Here is a 21,402-nt window from a genome sequence, read left to right on the forward strand (position 1 = left end):
AGTCTAAGCAGATTTCAACAGATGTTAATAAATTATGCTAAAGCTAAGAACAGCAGATATGAAACCTGCTTTTGAAGCAAGTACAACAAAGAAAATGGGCTTTAATGTTATTTCTGACCAAAGAGTATGCTGAACAACTTTTATTCCTCCTACAAATAAATACCATTGTCAACATACCCTTGTGTCTCAGTTTATATCTAAATCCAAACCATGACAGTTTTGGGGGAATTTATGTCTTGGTTTAGGAAAATAAAACTCCTCTGGAAAATTAAATAGAGATATGATAGATTTCTTACCTTGTAACACTAACCATAATCATCAATCAGAAATGGCATTATTCTGGTTTTGTTTTTTTCTATAAATTTCTTATTCATTTTTAATTTTAAGAAAAGTCCACAGCCTACAATTCATTATTGTGTGTAAAACTGTAATATTTCCAGAATCTCTCACCTGGCTTTGGTTCATCCCCATATTAATAGGTGTTTCCAAGGGGTGGAGACAAGTAGTCCATCTCCATATCAACAGGCGATTACAAGGGGGAGCGAGAGCTTAACTGGACCAGAGAGGTTTGGTAGGGTCCCTTTTGCATTTGAGTCCTGAGAGACATGGGTGAGCAGAAGTGGACAACTGCTTATACGCAATAAGTGGGTTTCTCCCACTTTATTTCTCTGACTGACTTCGGCTTCAAAGGTAATTTGCCCTGGGCTGGGAACTTATTTTCCCCTCGGAGTTACAACTATCTATGTGATCTACCAACAAAGCCTGATTTTCACTTCATTCTTTGGGAGCAGTGTTTTCAACCTTTTTAGGCCTATAAGGAACACCATCGACCTGGCTATGGTCCCCAGTTGCAGCCATGAGGAACCAACAATAGACCTCAGACATCTTTTGAAGAACCATAATTTCAGAGAAGTGAACTATTTCTTAAAATTTAAGAGAAGAAACTGAAAGATTACTATTTGCTTTAAATATTTTCACACTGCAACACTGGCCAGGAAGCATGAAGTACAGTTAAAATAAATGTATATTCTGGAAGATTATTATGAAATACCATGTTTTAGAAAAATGTGGGTAAAATGGTCTAAAAATGATACCTTCCTTTCCTTGCTCTTCAGGGGTCTCTAATGTTTGCATGGCTTCTAGAGTTCTCAGATTTGTCTCACTAGGTGTGCACAAGAAAAACAGACTACAACTGTCCCAAAATTTACAGAAAGCTTTAAGTTAGAAATGGGCATTTCTTTCAGTTAAAGGGTACTTGTTATTCATTCCACTTAATAATCGACCCCTACAGTGACCATCTATCTAATTCAAAAGTTATTCAAACTTTTGACATTAGGGCCCTTAATCTGGCAAAGGTGATTAAAACCTAGCCACACATACATTACACTGGAGTGCTAAAAGGAAGAAATTAAAATCACAAAGCATCTCAGGATATGTATACATAAGTCCTAGTTACATCTGACACTTTATTAATAAGTACAGAATAATGAGCTCCTCACACTTGTTCCAGCCTCCAGAGGCTCTCCCACAGGAGTATCTGGCTATGTCTTAAAGTTCCCATTAGAAACCCCTCTTTACAGAGCCACTTTAGCACTCTGGCCTAGGCCTGTCACTCAACCTTAACCAGACAGTTCTGGCAGCCTCTCTCTGCTCACATGTGTAGACTTTGGGTAGGTCCCACAGAGCTGGAACAGAGATATACTCATCACATTTCTAGTGTAAAGGACAACAGAAAAAAAGGATGCTTTCACTAAAGATAAGAATCCATAAAAATTCATTCATGCTTTCTTTCATTTATTTATTCCTTCATCCTTGAAAAACTAAATTCCAACTCCATCAGGCATAGTGCTAGACAATGGGTTTCTTCATCCTTAAAGTTCCAGATGTGGGTCTAATCACATTTTATTCAGAGATCTAAGAGCTTTTTAAAAAAAATTACTTTTTCCTAATCCCATCCCCTTATCTACAGACTATGGTTCTTCAGCATTCCCCTCTTAAAACTGGGTGAATATTTTATACCTCATTTTAATATTTTTGCATGAAATTTTATTCACATAAAATGAACTTGTATTTCTGTAGATACTAAACTTCTTAATTTTTCTTCAAAAAGCAAGCCTTTGAAGTTATAGTAATGAAATTTTTAAATGGAAATATAAATATTAATTTACCTCAGATGTAGTGAGTGCCAATTTTTCATTCTCCCAATCTTTAATTGCATTTCCTATGGACTATTGAGTGACACATCACAGTTACAGGCACTTTCATATATTGCTTGTATCAGTAAAAATATTTACAAAAATATTGTAAAGATTTCTGTATACTCATAGACACTGAGAAGTGACTCGTGGTTACCATGGGGATGGGTTGGGGTGGGTGGGTGGGAAGGGTGAGTGGGCTAAAGGGGCACAAAAATTGTCACTCATAATGTAAGTTGGTCATGGAGATGGTAGTACAGCATGGAGAATATAGTCAATGATTCTGTAACATATTCCTATGTTGATAATAACTGCACTCACTAGTGGGGCTGAGTATAAAATATATATAATATATAATAATATGGGTAACTGTCAAAACACTGTGTTGTATACTTGAAACCAATATAAGATTGTATATCAAAAATACTTCAATTAAAAAAAAAAGAAAAATCTTTACAAATTGTCTGAAAGGTAATTTGCCAAAATGTGTCTAAAGTCTTTAGAGTGTTCTTATCCTTAGACCTGGAAATGCCATATTTAGAAAGCTATCCTAAGGAAATAATTAAAATATGTACAAAGAAGTTCAAATATTATTTATAATAGGTGAAAAGTTGAGCAAACCTAAATACCAAGAATAGGAAACTGATTAAATTAGCAATGGTAAAACCATATTATATATGGATACTAAGAGCCATTAAAAATCACACTACAGAAAAATATTTAAGGATATTTGGATATGTTTGGCAAAATAAATTAGGTAAAAATGTGATAGATTAAAAAAACAAATTGGTGTGATACAATTTAGAGAAGGAAGAGGGGAGGGAAGAAGGGAGGGAAACTATGCAGAAAGGGATAAGAAGAATTTACAGTGGTTTAGAAATACAAACATTGAAGTCAAAAGCCTGGATTTAAATCTGTGTACTCTTTAATAAATAAATCTCTCGGCTCCTGTTTCTTCATCTGTAAAATCATTAGTAATAGTACCTTCATCACAGGGTTGTAGGGGATATTAAATTACATTTAAAGTGAACACTATACTATAATGCCAGGAACACAGTGATCATTCAGTATTTTTAAACTATTGGTATTGTATAATATTTTTTAAATAACCAATTCTAAAATGTGGCATAGCTTACTTTTATTTTATGTAGTTTTCCCTATTTTCCAAGTTTCTCCAATCAATATGCAATGCTTTAGAATAAGAACAAAGCAATTAATTTTTAAGGGAGAAAAGCAACTGATTTTTATATCCTTTTATTATTAACATTTTTGAAGTTTGTTTTCTTCTCTAACAAGTTCTTTAGTGTTTAAGCACCTCCTTAATTCTGATCACTGTACCTAGACTCCAAGGTTAAAACCTGTGTACTTTCTGGTTCAATGCAATAATGCAATTAACTATAAAACACTACTATTTAATATGTGCATGGTGTTTCCTTGATAATAAAACAGATATTGAGATAGCTATTCAAATTAATAGTTCTAATTAATCAAGACAAGGAATAGCTTATGTATAATTAATGAAATATAAAATGTATATAAATAAACATTTCTACATGTTAACAAGAAGATAGATTGCCATATGTAAAGTAAGCCAGCTATATGGATACATTTTTATACTGACACTAAGATATATTTATATATTGACAAGTCTTTAACTTTCTAATAAAATTGAATAAGATTTTCTTATTCACTGGTAGGTCCTTCTCCATTGCCCAGAAGCAACCACTTTTCTCTTTGACATGTCCTCCTGACCTAAAAAATATTTCATACTAAGGTATGTAGCAACAGAAAGGAAGTGGCTCAACAAATGAAAAAAGGGTTTTTAGGAGACTGCTTGGATAATCTCCCCAGACACACATTAATACCAAAGAGGCCAATTTCCCAATGAGTACAAATGTGTAGCAATCTATTCACTTCAATTGTACAATGTCTGTGAACAAATCTGTGAAGATGAGACCATGGATTTTAGGTATTAGTTCCTCATTGTTGAACTTGATGCTGCATCATATGAAGAAAACCAGCATCAGTCTAGCAGTATGAACGTATATCAACAGAAATTTTGGTCCACGGGACAGACCCCTGGATTATATGAATTGAAGCTACTAGAATTAAAGAATTCAACTGTGTAGTTAATAGCTTATCAAAAGAACTGGAAAGCACTGTGGCAAATGAAAGGGACAAAAGCATATGGTCCTTGTATTCCTTATCTACTGCAACAAAATAACTTCAAATTTAAAACAAAAGTCATTTATTTGCTCCTGATTCTGCAAGTTAGCCTATGCTTTTTCTGGCAGTTAGTCATATAGTCTGACCTGAGACCACTCAGGCAGCTGCAATCATAGAGATAACAACGGTCCCAATGACAAGGTCCACTGTGTGGGCATCTAGCAAGCCTCTGTTTGCATGATGTTTGTTTTAATTCCATTAGCTAAAGGGAGTCATATGGCCAAGCCAAGAATCAGGGTAGGGAACTACACAAGAGCTTAGAAATCAAGAGACATGACTCATGGGAATTGGGAGTGGGGGAGGGGACATTAAAAATCTAACAAAGTCTTCTCCTCTGGACCCAATGAATCATATCCCAACCACATGCAAAATATATGCAAACCTTACCAAGAACCCCAAAGTCTCCTCCAACTTTTGCAAAAGGATCACAATCTGTTACCTCATGACATGCATCAGATCTGAGTGTGGATTAGGATCCTAGGGTGAAGCTTTTGTGCAATTCATCTTGAATCAGAGGCTTATGAAGTAAAATGGCAAAGTATCTGTTCCCAAATATCTAATACACAATGAAAAGACAGGGACAGGATCAATACAATAGATTTTTAAAAGGAAAAGGAGAACACAGAAGTAACTTGCCCATAGCAAGTCTAAAATCTAGCAACAGCTGTTGTCAGGGCCTCCTCTCCCAGGGAGAAATGTTCTTTTACTGGAACCCATTTCTGTTCTCTGGAATGGTTTCCTATCTATTGTTCTCCAAGGCTTTTTCCTCTGTCCTCTGGGCTTTTGACTCACGATGTTCTTAAAAAGAAATGCTCCTATTCATAGTAAGTTAGGGCCCAGAGGCCTGTTTTTTAACTAATCATCTCTTTTGGTATAAACCAATTCAGCTCCCTTAAAACTTTGTACACTTCCTATTCACATAATTGAGGTCATTCCATTTCCCCTAAAACTACATTTATAACTCTTTTCCAACTAGATTTTTCTCTACTTTGGAACTACCAGCCTGCTGTGGTACATAGCCCTTAAGATTCTTATAACCCTACTGGAAAATTTAATTCTATAAAGGAATGATTCATTTGAGTTTGTGAAGACATAAAATGACTAACTCAAACACACACACACAAAAAAAAAGATTCCTATAATCTTTTAATATCTTTTGTCGAGCTAAAAGGACCTACTAAGTCATACCTTAAATCTTTCTGAGATCTTAACAAAGAATCTTCCAGTAAAGATTTGATATTTATCCCAGGCCACTTTTTACTTTGAGAATCTTTTTTCTGCCAGAGACTGCTAAAGAACTTATTTTATTTTCCAACACAGAAATTCATGGATGCCCTGTATTTCCTTTAATTTGTGCTTTAAGTTGAATTCTTTCTTCCCATACTTTATCAAAACTATAAGAAGCCAATTGGCAATTTCAATATCCTGCCTGAAAATCTCCTTACACTTAAAATCCATAAATTCATTAGGTACATTTTCTATATTCCAAGTTCCACACACAGGTGACAGTTTTTTAAATTGTTTCAGTACCATAAAACATGGGTCGTCATCATTCCAGTCTCTAATAACAGACTCCTTACCACCTCTCCAGCTTCCATTAACAGTTGTTTGTCCTCTGCCCAGCCTTTGCCAACAATCCCTTCACCATTTTTGTAGTCCCCAACTGCCACCAGTCCCAAAACCAATGCCACATATCTTAGGAGTTTGTTATGACACTACCTCATGAATAACACCAATTTTTGTTTCAGTTACCTATTTATTGCTTCATAACAAACTACTCCAATACTATGTGTCAGAAAAGAACAACCATTTATTTGCTCATGATCCTGCAATTTGGTATTTACTCAGCAGGGCAGATCCTCTGCTGGTCCCTCCTGAGATCACCTGGGGCTCAGATGGGGCTAGAAAGTCCAAGATGGCTCTATGCACATATCAGGAAGTTAAGTGGGGCTTGTTGGCCAGGATGCCTCATCTGACCTCCAGTGTCCTCTGTGGCGTGATAGCCAGAGTTTCTTGCACGTTCTCAGTTCACAAATACTTACCAAGTTTCTACTAGAATAACACCTGCCAGTGCCCGATTGGCTAGTGAAAGTCACATGGCCAGAGTCAACGTGGGAACAAACAATGCAATCAATAAGGGAGGAGCCATTACATAAAAATCTACATACCTTCCATGCTAAGTGAATGTGCCATTCTCTCAGTTGACACTTTGTGCTTCCTATTTGGTCATTTTAAAAACTCCAGAAACGAAGATGTTTATATTGCAAAAAAAAGAAAGAAAATTAGCTGGCCAAAAATTTTTTTAAACCTAAACAAAGAAGAAAAATTAAAAGATAGCTAAACACAGTTAAAGCTACAAAGTGTAGAATATACAAACATAAAGATTAAAAATAAAGTAGAAAGATAATATAAAATTGAAACTAAGAAGAAGAAATAAAAATAAAGTTCAGAAACTAGTAAGAAAAGTCAAAAATGAAAAATATTATAAACATATAACCAATGGTATAAGAGACTAGAAACAATAAAATAATGCTAAAACAAGCACAAATATATGATGAATAATTAGTAGACAAAGGGAAAGGGAATAAAAAATGTATTTTTCAAAGACACTAAGAGTCAGAATTCAAAAGCTTAACAAATCAAGGCAATCAGGATTTTTTAAGCTTTCAAAGCATCCCATGTCTGGCAAACACCCCAACAACTTGCCCTACCCATGAGATGGGGCTCTCTGTAGGGAAACAGTTTACAAACTTGAGTATTTACAGAGTTTGTCACAATGCAGATTTCCAAGTTCTAGCAAGTCTAATTTCATAGACCTGGAATGGGGCTCAGGGATCTTCTTTACTAAGCACCCTAAGTGGTGTTACTTTTAAAAGCCCAAGGACCACAGTAACTGCAAAAAGGCTTTCACAGACCATGGGCCTCCTTATCCCATGCATCACACTCACTGCTTGAAGCCCTTATGACAAGCCCACATTTACACTTTCAGAATCAAAAGCGAACATGCTCTATTTCCTTAGTTACAGCTCGATTTAAGCAGCTTCGCCCTTTCAAGCCTCCCTCCAGCAATAAAGCAGCAGTTTTCAAATTACAGGTCATGACCAATGAGTGAGTCATAGAATCAATTTAATAGGTTGAGACCAGAATAGAAAATATCAGAAGGCACTGCACATAATGATGGTAATTACAGTTTAAGTATTGTTACATGAAACTTCTGTTTCAGTTGTGTGTATGTGTGTACAATGAAAAGCTGTATTACTTAATATGAGTCATGGGAAAAGGTTTGAAGATCTCTGCCATAAAGAGTATGATGGATTCATCAAGGAACTAAAAAGTTTTCAGGTGAAGAGTGCAGAAACACCCTCAAGGTCAAAGAAAAAAAATTTAATGATGATCATTTCATTTTATCATATTTCTGTAGGGTTTAATTATTCAGGCACTTCAATGTTTCAAAGAACAAATTTAATATGCATTTATTCAGCATCATTCTGTATGGGTAGGTGAGAGGAATACGGTCCCTTTCTTTTAGAAACTTATAAAGTAGAACTAGTATTAACCCATGAAATGACTGGGGGGCAATACAAAAGAAGTTATAATCATATTAAATTTCTAGTAGTGTAGGATTTTAAATAACTTAATGATGTAATTAAGGAAAGTTGTGTGAAGAAGATAGGACTTTAGCCTTGAAGAGATATGAGAAATAGCAAAAAGGAAAAGGGATAGTAGTAAGTTTTTCATAGCCAAACTGCCTGTAAACACAATCTCAAAAGCTCAGTGTCTAACAATAAGAAGCAGATTTAGATTTACTATACCCAGTTATTCAGAAACCCAGGTTCTTTCCATCTGGCAGATCCATCATCTCCTGTGGCCTCACAGTACTCAACTGGATCTTCCGCATCCAGCCAGAAGAGAGGAGAAAAGAGAGTATGGATCACAAAGAAGGCTTTCATGGGCCAGGCCTGGAAATGGTACCTCACTTATCATCCTCTTTCCACTGTCCAAAAATCAGACACATTTGACTAATTGGGAAGGAAAAAACATAGCCTAGGACCAAAATGGAGTACCTCCATTCATCACCAGTCCTAACTAATTAAAACACCTCAGACATAATACAATGAACAATATAGTTAGATTCTGAAAGGTAAAAAGAAGACAGATTGGAGGATAAGGACCTTAAGACTTGAGGAATGGTAGTAAATTCCCTGGGTTTTCTTTTTGCTTCCCACACATCTTAGATGGAACGCTGGAGAAGACTGCAACTGGAAACCACCAAACAAGTGGGGCAAAAAGCATAAAGAAAAGCCTACTATCTAGCCAAAGGGCCAGGAAAAAAACGGTAAAGCAGAACAGAAAACCTGTTTATATACCTGTCCTTATCCAGGCAAAAACCAAAGGAAAAACTGCCCCAACACCATATATCAGCAGGCTGAGCAGGGAGCTGGGTTTCCAGCTGCACACAGCTGCAGTGAGCCTGGACATGTTCCTTTCACTTCCCCCATTCCAGCAACAAAGATGCAGAATGAGCATGCAGGCAGTACTAGTCAGCACACTTTCTCACATGCCTGTGTTAGCTTGGCAATTTCTTAAAAAATTAAACATAAATATACCATACAACTTAGCAATTCCACTCTTAGGTATCTGCCCAAGAGAAATGAAAACTTGTCTACACTGAGATTTATGCACAGATGTCCACAGCAGCATTATTCACAATAGTGAAAATGTGGAAACAACCTAAATGTTCATCAACAGTAAACACAGAAACAAAAATTAGATATCCATACAGTGTAAATCTATTTAGCAATAAAAACAAAGTATTGATATACAGTACAACATGAATGAACATCAAAATACATTATGGGAGAGGCGGAGCCAACATGGCGGCGTGAGTAGGACAGTGGGAATCTCCTCCCAAAAACATATATACTTTTGAAAATACAACAAACACAACTAGCCCTAAAAGAGAGACCAGAAGACGCAGGACAGTGGCCAGACTGCAGCTACACCAGCGAGAACCCAGCGACTGGTGAAAGGGGTAAGATACAAGCCCCGGCCCGGCGGGACCCGAGCGCCCCTCCCCCCAGCTCCCGGCGGGAGAAGAGCAGGCAGAGCGGGAGGGAGACGGAGCCCAGGACTGCCCAACACCCAGCCCCAGCCATCCGGGCCAGAGCGCAGACACAGTACATGCCCAGGGGGCCCTGGATACTGGGGGAACAGGGAGTAAGACCTCTGAGCGGGTGCTGAAGCTGATGCCCCTGTGACAAAGAAAAGCGGGGGCTTTTTGAAAGTCTTAAAGGGACAGGGACTTAAAAGCTTGACGGAAACAACCCAGGTCACAGTACAGCAGCTGGAAATTACAGGGAAAACCGGGTGCACTAACCCCCTGGGCAACAGCTCTGAGACCCCTCACGGAGGCAAACAGTCAAGCAGCCCCCCCATCCATTACCCCACCGGGCGCTGCGAAAGCAGAGAAGCAGCCTGAGACAAATTCCGCCCACAGAAAGGGAAATTTCTCCCTTCCGGCCAGGCAAGACACAAAGACCCACTCTACACGCAATTACCCAACAGAAGCCACTAGAGGTCGCAGTTGTCCCAGTAAAGAAAGGCCAGTAGCAAGTGAAAATTTTGGCCCTCCCAGCTGACAGTCAATAGCACCTGTCAACATGAAAAGGCAAAAAAATATGATCCAGACAAGACTAACCCAGACAGCTTCAGCATCTGCTACATCTTCCCCTGAGAAGGAATCTGGGGAGATAGATTTAGCCAGTCTACCTGAAAAAGAATTCAAAACAAAAGTCATAACCATGCTGATGGACTTGCAGAGAAATATGCAAGAACTAAGGAAGGAGAATTCAGAAATAAAACAAGCTCTGGAAGGACTTCAAAACAGAATGGACGAGATGCAAGAGACCATTAATGGACTAGAAAACAGAGAACAGGAACGCAGAGAAGCTGATGCAGAGAGAGATAAAAGGATCTCCAGGAATGAAAGAATTTTAAGAGAGCTGAGTGATCAATATAAAAGGAATAATATAAGAATCATAGGTATTCCAGAAGAAGTAGAGAGAGAAAAGGGGATAGAAAATGTCTTTGAAGAAATAATTGCTGAAAATTTCCCCAAACTAGGGGAAGAAATGGCCTCTCAGACCACAGAGGTACACAGAACTCCCATGACAAGGGATCCAAGGAGGGCAACACCAAGACACATAATAATTAAAATGGCAAAGATCAAAGACAAGGACAAAGTATTACAAGCAGCCAGAGAGAAAAAAAAGGTTACCTACAAAGGAAAACCCATCAGGCTATCATCAGACTTCTCAACAGAAACCCTACAGGCCAGAAGAGAATGGCATGATATACTTAATGCAATGAAACAGAAGGGCCTTGAACCAAGACTACTGTATCCAGCACGAATATCATTTAAATATGAAGGAGGGATTAAACAATTCCCAGACAAGCAAAAGTTGAGGGAATTTGCCTCCCACAAACCACCTCTACAGGGAATCCTACAGGGACTGCTCTAGATGGGAGCACTCCTAAAAAGAGCACACAACAAAACACCCAACATATGAAGAAGGGAGGAGGAGGAATAAGAAGGGAGAGAAATAAAGAATCATCAGACTGTGTTTATAATAGCTCAACAAGCGAGTTAAGTTAGACAGTAAGACAGTAAAGAAGCTAACCCTAAACCTTTGGTAACCACAGACTTAAAGCCTGCAATGGCAATAAATTCATACCTTTCAATAATCACCCTAAATGTAAATGGACTGAATGCACCAATCAAAAGACACAGAGTAATAGAATGGATAAAAAAGCAAGATCCATCCATATGCTGCTTACAAGAGACTCACCTCAAACCCAAAGAGGCGCACAGACTTAAAGTCAAGGGATGGAAAAAGATATTTCAAGCAAACAACAGAGAGAAGAAAGCAGGTGTTGCGATTCTGGTATCAGACAAAACAGACTTCAAAATAAAGAAAGTAACAAAAGACAAAGAAGGACATTACATAATGATAAAGGGCTCAGTCCATCAAGAGGATATAACCATTATAAATATATATGCACCCAATACAGGAGCACCAACATACCTGAAACAAATATTAACAGAACTAAATGAGGAAATAGAATGCAATGCATTCATTCTAGGAGACTTCAACACACCACTCACTCCAAAGGACAGATCCACCAGACAGAAAATAAGTAAGGACACAGAGGCACTGAACAACACACTAGAACAGATGGACCTAATAGACATCTACAGAACTCTACATCCAAAAGCAACAGGATACACATTCTTCTCAAGTGCACATGGAACATTCTCCAGAATAGACCACATACTAGGACACAAAAAGAGCCTCAGTAAATTCCAAAAGATTGAAATCCTACCAACCAACTTTTCAGACCACAAAGGCATTAAACTAGAAATAAACTGTTCAAAGGAAGCAAAAAGGCTCACAAACACATGGAGGCTAAACAACACGCTCCTAAATAATCAATGGATCAATGACCAAATCAAAATGGAGATCCAGCAATATATGGAAACAAATGACAACAACAACACTAAGCCCCAACTTCTGTGGGACGCAGCAAAAGCAGTCTTAAGAGGAAAGTATATAGCACTCCAAGCATATTTAAAAAAGGAAGAGCAATCCCAAATCAACGGTCTAATGTCACAACTATCAAAATTGGAAAAAGAAGAACAAATGAGGCCTAAGGTCAGCAGAAGGAGGGACATAATAAAGATCAGAGAAGAAATAAATAAAATTGAGAAGAATAAAACAATAGCAAAAATCAATGAAACCAAGAGCTGGTTCTTCGAGAAAATAAACAAAATAGATAAGCCTCTAGCCAGACTTATTAAGAAGAAAAGAGAGTCAACACAAATCAACAGTATCAGAAAGGAGAAAGGAAAAATCACAACAGATTCCGCAGAAATACAAAGAATTAATAGAGACTACTATGAAAACCTATATGCTAACAAGCTGGGAAACCTAGAAGAAATGGACAACTTCCTAGAAAAATACAACCTTCCAAGACTGACCCAAAAAGAAACAGAAAATCTAAACAGACCAATTACCAGCAACGAAATTGAAGCGGTAATCAAAAAACTACCAAAGAACAAAACCCCCGGGCCAGATGGATTTACCTCGGAATTTTATCAGACATACAGGGAAGACATAATACCCATTCTCCTTAAAGTTTTCCAAGAAATAGAAGAGGAGGGGATACTCCCAAACTCATTCTATGAAGCTAACATCACCCTAATACCAAAACCAGGCAAAGACACCACCAAAAAAGAAAACTACAGACCAATATCCCTGATGAACGTAGACGCAAAAATACTCAACAAAATTTTAGCAAACCGAATTCAAAAATACATCAAAACCATCGTACACCATGACCAAGTGGGATTCATCCCAGGGATGCAAGGATGGCACAACATTCGAAAGTCCATCAATATCATCCACCACATCAACAAAAAGAAAGACAAAAACCACATGATCATCTCCATAGATGCTGAAAAAGCATTTGACAAAGTTCAACATCCATTCATGATAAAAACTCTCAGCAAAATGGGAATAGAGGGCAAGTACCTCAACATAATAAAGGCCATCTATGAAAAACCCACAGCCAACATTATATTGAATAGCGAGAAGCTGAAAGCATTTCCGCTGAGATCGGGAACTAGACAGGGATGCCCACTCTCCCCACTGTTATTTAACATTGTACTAGAGGTCCTAGCCACGGCAATCAGACAAAACAAAAAAATACAAGGAATCCAGATTGGCAAAGAAGAAGTCAAACTGTCACTATTTGCAGATGACATGATACTGTACATAAAAAACCCTAAAGACTCCACCCCAGAACTACTAGAACTGATATCGGAATACAGCAAAGTTGCAGGATACAAAATCAACACACAGAAATCTGTGGCTTTCCTATATACCAACAATGAACCAACAGAAAGAGAAATCAGGAAAACAACTCCATTCACAATTGCATCAAAAAAAATAAAATACCTAGGAATAAACCTAACCAAAGAAGTGAAAGACTTATATTCTGAAAACTACAAGTCACTCTTAAAAGAAATTAAAGGGGACACTAACAGATGGAAACGCATCCCATGCTCATGGCTAGGAAGAATTAATATCGTCAAAATGGCCATCCTGCCCAAAGCAATATACAGATTTGATGCAATCCCTATGAAACTACCAGCAACATTCTTCAATGAACTGGAACAAAATACATTATGGTAAGTAAAAGAAGCCAGACTGAAAATGCCAAGTATTGTAGGGTTCTAGCTACAAGAAATGTCCAGAAAAGGCAAATCTATAAAGCAGATCACTGGTTGTGTAGGGGAAAGATGAGAGTGAGAATTAACTTCAAACAGGCATGAGGGACCTTTGGGGTGATAGAAATATTCTAAAAGATGATTGTTTTAATTCCATAAACTTACTAAAAACCATTAAATCACTCACAATGGGTAAATTCAATGGTGTATAAATTATACCTCAATAAACCTGTTTTTGTCAAAGTAGACAGAATATTATAATGAACTACCATGTTACCCATCTAGATTCAACAATTATGAACTCATGTCCTGTCTTCTCTACTTTACAGCTTTACCCCTCTACTGAGAGCCTAGACAACTTTTCCCTAAAGATGTGTCTCTTCCATGGTCCTGAAATGATTCAGAATTTCTATTCCAACTCTCTACCTTGTATGAGTCTAGGACCTTGTCTTTTCATTCCCATATGGTCATTAAAACCAAAAACTCTGAATTACCAGGAATTGATAAGTCTCTATAGGATAGCAATTGGCTTTAATGCATACTTACTACTCTGGAAATGTATTCCCCCTTATTTGTGGTCTCTGATCATTTCTCTTACCTCCCTGTAAAGTCATTATGTATTTTTTAAGGAAGTTTAATGTTTTCTGTACACGATTTTATGAGTTTTGCATTGGGAATATTTTTGAGATGTCTATTCTACCATATTTCCAGAAACTGAAGTCTAATTCCACCTTTTAAAAAATCTTATTATGAAATCTGTAATCTTCAGTTTAGAATAGGACATCTTCCATCAATCTGAGCTCCAAAGTTTACAATCTTTCTTCTTAAACTATAATATAATCTTAATTTCTACCTTTGTGTCAATTCTAAATCTACTAGAAAATGATCCCCAAATTAAATAGGTTACTAATTAACATCATTCTATAAACCAAAACAAAATGGAAGACAGTATCTCTGCAAGCAGGAATATTATGAAGAGACATTACAACATAGTATTAAGCACAAATTTTATTTGTTCTTTTTTAATAAAATAGAAAACATTATCAGAACTAGTTTAAGCATGTCCTAAAACTTTAAGGCTGTGTGAGCTTAGCTAAGTTATCTCAAAATGTCTGACCTCAGTTTTTTCAAATGTAAAGGTTAGAACTGGAGTCAACATCTTTTAATGTATCAAAAGTTCTATGCATATAAATCTTAATAAAGTATTAAATTTAAAAATCTGTAAAATAAAAGCATTAATATACTAATCAGCAAGCATCATGACTCAGAAGAGTATATAGAAGTATTGTTAAAGAGGCATGATAGATGCAACCTACTCTCAAATGGTTCAATAACAACATTTGCATGTGTATATATACATATATATATATATACATACATACATGTATGTATATTCATATAACATAGATATGTTAATTATATATATTTCTACAGATATGTAAATATGGAGATAGAAAGGAGAGGGAGAGAAGGAAAGAGAAAGGTGAATAAAAAGAAGAGAATAAAATAAATGTGGCAAAATATTAAAAACTGATGAATCTGAGTAAAGAATACATGGGAGTTCTCTGCAATATTCTTACAACTTTTCTGTAAATCTAAAATTACTTCAATATTAAAAATAAAAGAGTGTTATGAAGTCAGCATTTAAATAACAGATATAACCCTGGCTATATAAAGTAGAAGCATACTGTTACTCTATCTTGGGAAGTGAGGAAAATCCATGAAGGGACATTATAAAGTTATCACTCACCAACTGTTTCAGTATCACATATGTCTGTTGCTATAAATATAAACCTATCTATTTGAATTCTTATTAATGACAGGCTGCAGAACTACACAAAACTGCATAACATCCTAAGAGGTAAAAACCTCAGGTGAGATTTTTGAGCCAAAGGTAATTTGGAAAGAAAGCTCATGCGTAAGCCTATAAAGCATTCCAACATTAACTCCTGGCTCCCTTCAAAGTCAGCCCCAGACGACGAAGGGGAGTAAGAACACAGAGCAGTCAACATAGGAGGAAATGTGTGCCCCATGGTTCCCAGCATCTTGGAAGCGCAAATTCAGCAGGTAACATAAAACTCCCTAACTCTACATTAAATTCTGGTGCAAAAATCACAATATATCTCTTTCCTTTAGAGTGTATTTGTATCTATCTTCTTAAAATGTCAAAATAATAGTTATAACTAATAATAGCTGTGGAATGTCAAGCCCACTATAGTTGAAAAAATTTTTAAATAAAATAAACTGAAATAAATAAATGTGACAGAGAGAGAGAAAAACAGAGCAGGAGCCTCTTAGCTTGCTTTTCTGACAAAACTTTTAATTTTAAACTCAGCAGGAAACAAGATAATGACTGCAAAAAGCCAGGTAGGAGTCTAAGAGGTTTATTACAAGCCAGTTTCTTCAGCATCATTTGTAGTAGCTGAAAGTCAAGACAATTTTGAACCAATGAATGTTATTGATGAATAAAGACCTCAATGCTGGCAAACTCTACCTTATATTCTCTAATTTTTTAATGCATTCTGTACAAATCTTTCCCTGAAGTCTGAGCTACAGAGATAGTATTGTGTAGTAATGTTTCAAGTATTTTTCCCTCTGGCAATGCATAATGGATACAGGAAAATAGTATAAAAATGTGAAGCAATTGCAACAAAAGCAGGACAATGACACTTAGAATTATTTCCTTCACTTCTTTTTAAAATCCTAATTCTTAATTTTAAATGTAGAAGGCATACACCTTTTATAAGAACCAGTGACCCTGCTGCAGGCATTCTTATTCAAATAAAATCTAAAACTTTGGTGTGAGGTCATTAAACTATTCCTAGGGCACCTTTTAACTCTAAAAGCCTCTGTAAGCAATTGAACTTCTACTTTGAATAACTGCATTCCACTGACATAAATTCTTTCTGTAGTTTCAACTGTATGCAATATCAGTCTTCATTTCCTGAGTTACATTAATGTTGAATAATGTGATGCTTCTTTAAAAAAAAAAAGTGCATCTACTTTCACAGTAACCTTTCTTTCAGCAACCAGTAGAAGTGATTCATTGCATTAGAGGGGAATAGGTCAGTATGAATAATCATTAACCAACAATTTCTGCCAGCATTCCTTGTGTGAAGAGCATTACAAAAGGTACATCTCATCCAGTAAAATATATATATCCTTACATTATTAAAAAAAAAAAAAAACAAATGTTTCACAAACTGAATCCTATTTTCCATTGAATTATATCATTTAATCATTAAAAACTGTATTTTCATTAATGACCTACTTTCAACTAGCTGTGACTACCCATGTTTGATCACTTCTACCCTTCTAGTCAGAAACCTAATGAACTGTAAATTAATAATGGAAAACCCAACCTCAAAAAAGAACCACTGAGTAGTATTTGGAAATTAAAGAATTATTTCTTACAAGAGGAATCCTGAAAACAAGCTTCTCCTGTTAAATCCCATGCCAACAGAAATGTTAAAAGAAATAGAGCTCTTAACGCAAAATTTGTTACTCATGTTGTTTTCCCAGTGTTGCTATAACAGCATATATTCAATAAACTCTCAAGAACTAGTATTATATGTCTCCTTAATAAGATTTGATCTTTCAATCCTTGGATTTTCCTAAATAACATGTCTATAAATTGCAGAGTGACCTTTAAGAAAATCTATTCTAAAGCGATGATCCAATTGGCCATGGACCAACCTAAAGACATCTAAAATGGATCAATCCATTCCAGAATTTAGTGACCACAGAATTTCCATCTATTGCAATTTTGTCAGTCGGACTACAAAGACTAGGGTCATTCAAGATAGACTCCAAGGTAAAAAACAACTTTTCAGATTACCTCTGAAGTCAACCATATGTCCTTGGAGTCATAGTGGCTATGGTACATGTACTTACCCATTCACAGTTCTTCCAGCTCTCCCCACCTTTACCATAACTTCCCGATGAGTGGAATGTAGTGCCCCATCTCACTGGTTTTACAGTGTGACTGGCTTTGACCAATGGAATGTGAACAGAAGAGTGGAAGTTCTAAACTGAGGCTTTACAAGGTTCTGCATGTTTCCATTCACCCCATTGTACCCTGCGGTTACCATGAGAAAAGCACACGCCAGGCAGCCGCAGCTCCTTCTGTCTAGGCCCCACAGTGAAAGACACAAAGCCCATGAAACCAAAGCCACAGCCAACCCACTGGCCCATGGACAAGAACTAAAGATCTGTACATAAACCACTGAAATCTCATGACTGTTTGTCGCCATAGTAAACATCAATACTGTGGCTAACAATAAAAGGGTTCAAGGCACTATTCTTAGGTACCACTCTGCTCCAGATTAAAATTTCTAGGTCCATTCTCCACAAAAGTATGCTGAATCAAACAAGTTTTCATTTCTGGATGTATCAGGCACTAGCCACACATCTATCAGACAACTTGATATCTCCTATATTAATCTCACCTGAAAATGTATCCATCATCCAGGATGAATAATTCTTGAACCTCCTCTACCAAAGTAAAAGTACCTTGAAGGCAGAATCTGTGTCTGATTTACCACTCCTCTATAGCACATGAAATAGTGTTCTGCACTTACTAGTCATTGGGTAAATGACTCTATCCCAATTCACAGTTACTACTGCTTGTCATTATTATCCATATTCCAAAATGACCTCCTGAATTGTAAAATTATTCATATATTTAAATAACAATGATTAGATACACTAGAAAGTAATATGCAACTAATGATGCTCAAGACTTATAACCTATGCCAATAGGAATTCCTTCAAAATGGTGCAGATTCCTTCAATGAGCATTGAGATGTAGAATGGATGGCTAGAAGACAAACCTCACAGTGCTACACACAACATGCCGCAGAGATGTGTCAGCACTCAAGGGTATGACTCCAAAGGAGGCACTGTGGAGGGGCCTATGGACCCCCTTCTGGAGCACTTTTCTGTCTGGGCTCTCTTATCACTGTCCCCTGTGCCACTCTGTCTCCTGCTTACTGTCCCAGGTGTCTGATTTTCTCCATCATCCTCTATCACCCAACTGATCTATTTTATTTTCTTTCTTCTTCTCTAGGCTGTCTTTCTGTCTTGCCTCTTGCTTTTTCTGCCTTGCTTTCATACTTTTAAGCCTTAATACAAGAAGATATCACCACACACCCACAGTACTCCTTCCCCTTACAACAAATCAACCAACTGCCATCACTAGATATCATTTTCAGGCTTCAGAGTCAATAAAAGCAGGTGTGTTCCTTGCAGGAGGCCCAGGGACTTCCAGATATCTCCACATACCCTGCCAGCTATTTTAGTATTTGCATCATTAGAGAAATTTGAAGACAAGAATTTTTTCAAATTTTTTGTCAAAAATTCTGCTGAATTCATGTATAAACATGTTCAATTTATCAAAGCTGTGCAACAAAGATGTCTTCAAATATGCCAAATTAATTAATCATTATATCTCATTATTGTAATTTCTGCTCCTAAATAATTTTAAATATGATTTTGTGATATTTAATGAAATTGTAAATAAGTATCTGTTATACACAGTAGTTGTCTAAAATTCCTAAAATCTGACCCAACCATGATAAACATACATTTTTCCTTTCCTCCCTGAATATCCTTTCCCCTTTCATTCTGAAAGCAGCACTCTCCTGCCTTCTTTCGGAAAATGTCATCCCCGTGTCACCCTGAAAGCCCATGGAAGAATATGATTCAGATTCCTGCTTTCCTTCTGTTACTCAGCCTAGCCACTGGGTGGGGTGCACATCTCTCCAAAGCTGGGCCAATCATGGCACCCTAACCGGCTGGCCAAGGTTATGTACATTTGTGTAGGTAAGGACATGTGACCCAAGCTAAATCAATCACAGCCCTTCCCCCAACATTTTTCGAAGTGAAACTAAGGCAAGAGGAGAGATTTCTCTCAAGCAGTGATGACACAGGGCATCTTAAGGCATGACAGCTGCCAGTAGCAATGTACCTGCATGATGAAGAAAGCTGATCTGGGAGAACGAAGCCAAGACTCAGACAGAAGCAAGACTGAGCACTCTGGCAGCATTCAGGTCCCTAGTTCCAGTCGTCCCTGACGCTTGCCATGCTCTTGCCTTCCTCCCAGATACATAAGCCTTCCAATAAATCCCCCTGTATATCTAACTCAATTCAGGCTATTTTTCTGTAATCAGTAGCCAAGGAAATTCTACATCGTATATTAAACAAACTACATGGTAAAAAATTTTGACTTCTTGGAGATAGGGTCCAGGAATACTGTAAGAAATTCAAATCTTCATAAACAGTCAATAGACTGACATTTAAGATAATACTATTTAACATTTTCTTCACTGCCTACTTCACTGTGGATAAGCCTCGTCTTTTCAGAAGACAGTCAACTTCTAGTTTTTAGTGCATTTCCTCTTAGCACAGCCCTGAACATAGATATTCAGTACGTAACTGGGCTAAAAGATTGGAATACTGTGATTGCCATATGATCCTGTGGAATATCATTAGATCCAAGCTAAGGAGGTTTTGTGATCTGGAAAAATGCATCTCACAATAGCGATAGTTATGTAGCAAGACAGTACTAATGACATTAGAAAAAAACATTAGTAACTATTATTTGTTACCAAAAGATACATGTATCCATCAATGTATTCAAAGGGTCCAAGGGACCTAAAAGGGCTTTGGGTAGCTGTGGAGGAGGCAGTTTTAATCTCAAATGAAGAACCTGACTCAAAAACTTTACAAAAAAAAAGTCTAGCTTTTCCTAAAGATTTGGTCTAAGATGAGGCTATCAGGGATTCAAAATTAAAGAGGCAGGAAATGTAAAATCCAATCTGTGTAATACATATTAAACTGCATTTAGGAATAAACCTATATACCTGTTAATCGCTCTTCCTAAGTTTATTATACCCCTGCAGTAAAATATTTTCTCATTCAAAGTAAGTAACCAGTTTGCTTGTGGCTGGTGACCCACTGTGGAGGGAACCTCAGAGACAAGGGTTGAGCTCAGAATCCCCTGCCCAACAGAAGGCCCACAGAGGTAAATATTCAGACAGTGCTGCTTTAGATCTTTAGCTTCACCCAAAAAGTACACACTCTAAGGATCTCACAGACTACCAAAACTCAGAAATAATTATATTTTAAAAAGCAATTTCATTTTAACTCCTCAAGCTGATGTATATGCTCTTAACTAGTTCTAACTAAAAAAGGAAAAAAAGTAAGCTAGTTATTTTCTGTATAATTTTAAGTTCTTAGAAGCTTATATATTCATTTACTCATTTGTTTTACCCAGCTATTTAACACAATGCATGAACTTATTACATGCTAATCACAGAAGAAAATAAATCATATTAAAAAATACAATTATTCTTAATTGCATAAAGTTAAACAGCTACATTCTAGACATCAACTTGAGAACAACAAAGTTTTCTGTAAATTATTCCAGGAGACTATTTGCATATAACTTTTGGAAATCACTACAAACTTCTTCCAATGTAAACAGCATTTAATCTTTTCAATCATCAACATGCTTAAAGAACACACTAGAATATCTGAGATCAGTGCTCTAGACTTTTCTATGAAAAGTATATATACATATATATATATACTTTTACATATATATATATATACTTATATATATATAAGTATGTGGATACTTATATATTGATAAATGTCTGTACCTAATATACATCTGATACTTATATATGT

The 21,402-nt window shown here is 36.7% G+C and overlaps 1 protein-coding gene across 12 annotated transcripts in view; it reads right to left on the reverse strand.

The window, feature by feature from the left end:
* Positions 1-21,402, reverse strand: part of IMMP2L (inner mitochondrial membrane peptidase subunit 2) — a 998,090-nt gene that overhangs the window by 927,979 nt on the left and 48,709 nt on the right. The gene's annotated exons all lie outside the window — the stretch shown is intronic.

Source organism: Manis pentadactyla, chromosome 7 (genome assembly GCF_030020395.1).
Source record: "Manis pentadactyla isolate mManPen7 chromosome 7, mManPen7.hap1, whole genome shotgun sequence".
Taxonomy (NCBI): domain Eukaryota; kingdom Metazoa; phylum Chordata; class Mammalia; order Pholidota; family Manidae; genus Manis; species Manis pentadactyla.